This window comes from Heliconius melpomene, chromosome 4 (assembly GCF_056956725.1).
Source record: "Heliconius melpomene rosina isolate 202511_hmr_F chromosome 4, ASM5695672v1, whole genome shotgun sequence".
Taxonomy (NCBI): domain Eukaryota; kingdom Metazoa; phylum Arthropoda; class Insecta; order Lepidoptera; family Nymphalidae; genus Heliconius; species Heliconius melpomene.
Genome location: NC_140392.1, coordinates 8786417 through 8792905, shown reverse-complemented (window position 1 = coordinate 8792905; position 6489 = coordinate 8786417). Strand labels below are relative to the sequence as shown.

General features: G+C 32.2%; 1 non-coding gene across 1 annotated transcript; it reads left to right on the top strand.

Annotated features, from left to right (window-relative positions):
* The first annotated feature begins 604 nt into the window (after positions 1–604).
* Positions 605–676, top strand: TRNAQ-CUG (transfer RNA glutamine (anticodon CUG)). Its single transcript has one exon. It is a non-coding gene; the product is annotated as a tRNA-Gln (tRNA).
* The last annotated feature ends 5813 nt before the right edge of the window (positions 677–6489 follow it).

Below are 6489 nucleotides of genomic sequence, written 5' to 3'. Positions count from 1 at the left end.
GACTGACTTCAAACAATAAACTAAAAAGTAAAAAATAAATTTACTTAACATAAACCTAAGCTAAAATTTAACTTTCACAAATTTAAATATCCTTTTATAGTTCAAAGATTTTAATTTAGAAACACAGCAAAATGAATACAAAAATGAGTAGATTACGAGCCGTAGCCGTATTGTTCTCGCTTCGGGAAACACGATAAAACGATTGCGAGCTAAATGAACGACACTCAAGTAAGTGAGGTTCATTTCGCAACACTACGAGTACTGCTCCTGTTGAAGCGAGGTGTTTTAGAAAATGGTTTTTCAGGTCGATATATGTGTATTTTTCTTTTATTGTGAAGCCAGGTGTGGTGCAGGCGCATAAGTAAACACGTCAGGATGTGGGTTCAATCTACACTCGGGGGAATGTATTATAGAATATTTAAATTCCTTCGCTCTGGTATCGGGGCTTAGCGTGGCGTTGAGTTCCGCCATTCATCACACATTGCCTAGCGAAATGTTTTAGCGCTAGGCTCTCTCCGCTTATTACTTTTTATATTAAAACCAAAAAGAATACGAAACACGAAAAAAAGGCTTCTCCTTTAGATGGTAGCGGGCACCGGGCACCGGTTCCATGGTGTAATGGTTAGCACTCTGGACTCTGAATCCAGCGATCCGAGTTCAAATCTCGGTGGGACCTAGTGGCTTGTTTTTGTTTTTAAATATAAATCAATTATGTATTTATTCAATTAAAATGTTTAATATTTTATACCATCAAACCTAAAACTTAATTGAAAATTAACAAACTTTCAGACGAAAGTTGTTTCTAAGTTCAGAAATCAAATAAATTAGCTTCACGCTGTATCCCGCACACAGCAGGATAGGCAGAGGGATGCTAGTGTTAAGATACTCCGTTCCCCACTTCCTGCCTAATTCTGGAGGCATTGCGTGTTGAGTGGCAGAACTCAACGGTTCGGTTCGGATCGGTTGTGGGTACATTGCCTGTGTTCTGATAACAAGACAAAGAGAAATCCTCTGGCTTACTGCTATACGCTATTTTCTACGAAAACCTTTCTTTTTCTAGCGTCGAACCTACGAAACTCAATTTCTAAGTCTCAATAACTAGCAACTAGTCCTATATGAATCAATGGATACTAAAAAGCCCATTCAAATACGCGAAAGACATTTTATCTTCTTTGATAAAAAATAAAAGATATTTCCCTTTATCAACGGTCTATTGAATGGAAATAATTTTTCAACCCATTCATTCACTTCAGTAAATACATTACGGTGCCGATGATGAAACTGGAAAGGTTCTACAGAAATCAGAAACTGTTTTACATATAAAAAGTCCTCGTTCAAGAAAAGAAATGCTTCTAGAGATCTTCTCTTGTATAATTTTATAGAAGAAAATTGTTCAGTTCTTCAATTATAGATATTTATATTGATGAAAGATATTATCATTAAAGCTCTCGTAGCGAAAAGGCATAGCGACTGGATGTAAATGTGACGGTTTTGGGTCCGATTTCCAGTTTTGTGTATTAAAAAAACTACTATTTAGTAGTTAATATATATATTTATTTTTCAACAATAAATGTAATATAAATAAAATAATTATGTTATTTTTATTTATTTACTTAACAGAACGTGTCTAATAATTAATGGTCCAACTAAAAGCCAGGATAAGAAAAAACCACAATCCTAAAAGGATCCACTTACGTATTTCCTTAGTGTCGTCTTATTTTTTTTACACTCAACTACTAAGTTAGTACACAGCCACTAGACTTCTCTCAACCGTTAAAGGAGGAACAATTACAAGAGACGTTAAACATTAAAAAATATATAAAAAAGGACTTAACAAAATAATATACAAAAAATATATTTTTTATTGCGGAGGTTATTAATTCCCACTCGAGAAAATGAAATATTTAATATTTAATTTTCCCTCTGCCCGCCTAGATGTGTACAGAATTATGTGATAAAACATAAAGCTAAAGCAACAATATAGGAAAAACATGAAAAAAGTGAAGTTTCGCCAATCATCACGCAATATCTTGAAAATTAGACGGAATGTCTTAAAAATAGATTCCTTCCATCTACCCTACTTTGTATAGGATACAGTGTGAAGCTGAAAAAAAAAATTCTATAAAAAAATAAAAATGGACGTATCTCAATAATTTAATAAAAAATATATAAGAGAATTTCTATTGAATACTATTATTGTAGACAAAATTTTATTCCAAACATATCGTGTCGCATACAGTAAATGATGTTTACAGCAACCCGACGAGTATCTCTTTAAGGAGGCCAGTGGCTACGGTCCGCTCCACGCGCTAACAAACGTTTGTATATATTTCTGAAATGAACACAAAAATTCAAATACTGAGTTCTACTATAGCATTGTTATACTACTCTAGTATCATAATGTAGTAGTAGAGAGCTTCATGCTCTCCTGGACATAGCAGAGTAGGTAAAGGCAACCTGGAATCTAGTAGTACTCTCTGTTCTCACTGCTGTTGCCCACTATGCGCCGGATTCTTGAGATATTGGGTGTTGAGTGGCGGAATTCAACGCATTGCCTTATTACCAGAGTGAAGAAATAGAAACATTAAATATTTCGTTCTCTTGAGTGAAATCGAACCCATAATATTGTCTCATTGCATAAAAAAGAACAAAAATTGAGAAGAGAGCGATTGCAAAGTCACGTCTGTTTCCCAGTTTGTACCAGAGTGAAGAAATAAGAATACTAATAAATAAAATTAGGCATTCCCCCGAGTGCGAATCGAACCTACAATCGTCGCGTTTACAGGCACACGCCCGCTGCGCCCCGACAGCGTCAACCTAATATCTATTTTTCATATATAATAGAATTTCTATGAAATATCATCACATACAACATTGTTTGTGGCGTTCATAGCGTAAAGGTCCTTTTATTTTCTTATCTTGGGCCTAAAGCAAACAGTAATCTTATACAAGAGCAAGACAGATGAAAGCTGAGTGGAAGGGAAAATAGTGCAAGCAAATAAATACGTCTACCACTTAGTTGTAACATAGTACTATATTACGGCGTTACTTGATTTTGTTTTAAATATTGAAACTAAAAAAACTGTTGCGCCATAACAATATAAACTTGTAATTTTTCTATAAGAATATTTGAGAATTTGAAAATCTTTAATATTGTTGCTTACACACATTTAATTTTTTACATATATTATGTTTATTTAAAAGCAAATCTCGGATCTGCTTTATAAAATATAAAAAGATTTTTTATTATTTATTTTTTCAGTTTCATACTACATTCCGCATATACCCGCAGGCTAGGCTACAGGAACATACTACACAGTACTAAGGCACTCCGTTTTCTGTGTACCGCCCAAATTTTTTATGTCAATTAATGGAGAATTATCTCCAATCATATAGAGAACATAAACATCCTACAAACAATATATTTTATATATAGATATGTCATCATACAAATATTTGTTGCGAGGTAATATGTGGGTGGTATGCCATGTAAATATTACAAGTATTCCTATTATTTACAGAAGCCATTCCCTACTTAATAGCTGTATTTTCCTAGTGCCTAAGTATTATATTTCTATAGGTTATTGTGAGATTTGGTTTCTATTATAAATATTTTTGGGCAATCTTAAAAATGGTACTTAATTGTTTTGCCCTAATTTGGAATTAGAGAATAAAAAATACATGTTTCACAGTCGTTGCTTAGAATATTTAAATATTAAAGCTATAACTTTCTTTATAAAGCTATATTTTTCCTCATGGATCACGAGTTTTAAGAAACCCAATTATTTAGAAACCTTGTGGGAACTCAGTCTAAGGTAGAGGCGACTAACGATACCTGAGGCCAATATTTAACTGTCACGCTTTAATATAAAAAATAATTTAAGTGTGATCTAAAGCAATCTTTGAATTCCCTTTTTTATGGGATTAAGAAAATGTCTATATCTTAATAATAAAGTCTTAATACAAAATAACGAGAATCTAAGAACTAAAAAATATATATATTTTAACTTCTAAGAAACACACCACATCCTAGCAACGACTCTCATTACAAAGCAATCTAGGAAAGCAACCGCAAACAAATAAGCTCATTTGCTCTAGGACTAAATAAATAAATTTACATTATATAGTCGGGGTACCCAAATAGATACTGTAGTGGTGTTTGTAATTATAAATGCTATAATGGATTTTAAACGTAGCTATTAAGATTTGTATGGGGGTTTATCCTTTTGATAGGAAGCGAAAATTATGCGTTAGATAAGAAAACAAAAATAAAGAATAGAAAAGAAAACAATAAAAGATTACAAATATTATACAGATTATGTTAAGGTATATTAAGAAACTGATAGAGAAAATTTTATACAAATTAATCAATAATGGACTAACACTTAAAAATTTAAAAACGAAACCTTTAAATACATTTTCCCATGCAAGTTTAATAATAAAGTCAGTAGAGTAGTACGCATTCACAGTAAAGTTCCAACCATTCGAAATGACGTATCGCACCAATAAATCCTCGCTGAGCACATTCCCTGCGTTTTTCAAAGGAAGTTTAAGCTGTAAATTAAGCACTCATAAAAAGATAGCTGGAGGCGCATTTGTGAATTTTTTTTAATTTTCATTTTAAAACCATTGCATTTAAACATGTACGTTTTTACTTAATTTTTCAAATTTTTTTTTAACTTATCGCACATTAGCAGAATGGAAACTTAATATTAACAGACGAAACTGATGAATGGAGAATCTTAACACTAAATTTCTCTGCCTTCCGTTGCAATATTACCAGACAAATATATACTAGATATAACAATTTTATTTCCACCGAGTCAGCGAAATCTTTGCATTTCATTTCGACAGCTCCAATTCCTTTGGTAAGTGTACGTAGAGCTCGCCGTCTAATTGATTGCCTATTTGCCGACCGTTCATTTGAAAACTCGCTATAGGCTTTGAGGAAAATGTTCTCAAATAAATCTAATGCAATAATAAAAATGTCACGACACTCTTAGCTGCTTAGATAATTCGATTTTGTAAAGGAAATTAGCTAATTGAGATACCAATATGCCGTAATTTAGATGTGTGGATGATTATAATTTTCTAAAAGTTATTTTTGATTTAGCAACAATTCACAAGTTGTGGCGTTGAGTTCCGAGACTCAACACACAATTTGGAATTCATTCAAAGTGGAAAACGTAGTGTATTGACACTTATTTCACTAAACCCTGCTAGGATAAAACGACAAACAATTACCACACACCATTTTCTTCGTAACAAAAAACTATTGAAATTCTATTAATATTTTAATTATTTTTTGCAACTTCACGGTCGTTGTGTAAGAACCATACGAATCGACCAATTTTCGAAACATTGCGAATTGAACGGGGTAACTTAACGTCGTACTATAGGTATCATGTTACCACTGCAAGAAAATAAATAATTCCTATTCAAATTCAAATTCAAAATATTCTTTATTCAAATAAACTTATTATAAGCACTTTTGAATCGTCGAATGTACATATGAACAAAAAGCTACCACCGGTTCGGAAGGCAGTTCTGCTGAGAAGAGCCGGCAAGAAACTCAACAGTTGCTCTTTTCAAAATCAATGGTACAATCTATTACATTTGCTGGCAGCTATCCTGCATTACATTCAATAGACATTCATTCCATACATGCTTATCCTCTAAGTATTCTTGAACAGTGTAATACGCTTATTACCTACAATCGTCGCGTTTATATCCAGCATTCATATTTTAAATTTTCTATATAAACTAATTATAACTTTTTTACTTCGCCTTACTTAATCCGAATAAAACCGTAGAAATAAATGTATTAATTAACTCTTTATTCAGCTGCTCCTGCAAATTGAGTCTTCAATTACACAATCTACACTTTAGAGACTACTACTACCAGTGCACATGTAACTTAAGAGCTGTTAAGAAAGATATTAATGGCTGTTGTGATATTATATAGCTTTAGTTTATTTTCTTTCTTTCTTTTCTAATAATAAAGATATAGAATAGATAAAATGAGTGTTTACGTATTTCATTTTTCTATAATTGATTTAAAATATAGATATTTTCTGAATTTAATATCAAAAATTGTGACAATTCCATCAATTGAAATTTGTATTTATAACTGTAAAGTTTTTGTTTTTCTTTTTTAAATTACGCCATAAATTCTGTAGTTTTGTGAAGCAGCGCGGCGTTGAATTCCGCCACGTTACACGCAATGTCTCGAAACCATAGCTGAAAGTAGGGAACAGAATGGTTTAACTCTAGGTTCCCTCTGTCTACCCAGCTATATACTTACTTATACAGAATGCAACGTGAAGAAAAGAAAATTTTAAAAATGCAAAATATTTTTTTCAAATGGCTGTGACGAGTAAGTTCTTATAATTTCACAAAACTTATAATATTATCTTTTTCAAAAACTGATAAAAACTTAATTTCTATGTTCCTTCTTATAAAGAGCGAGCGAGTTTTGTCTATATGTCT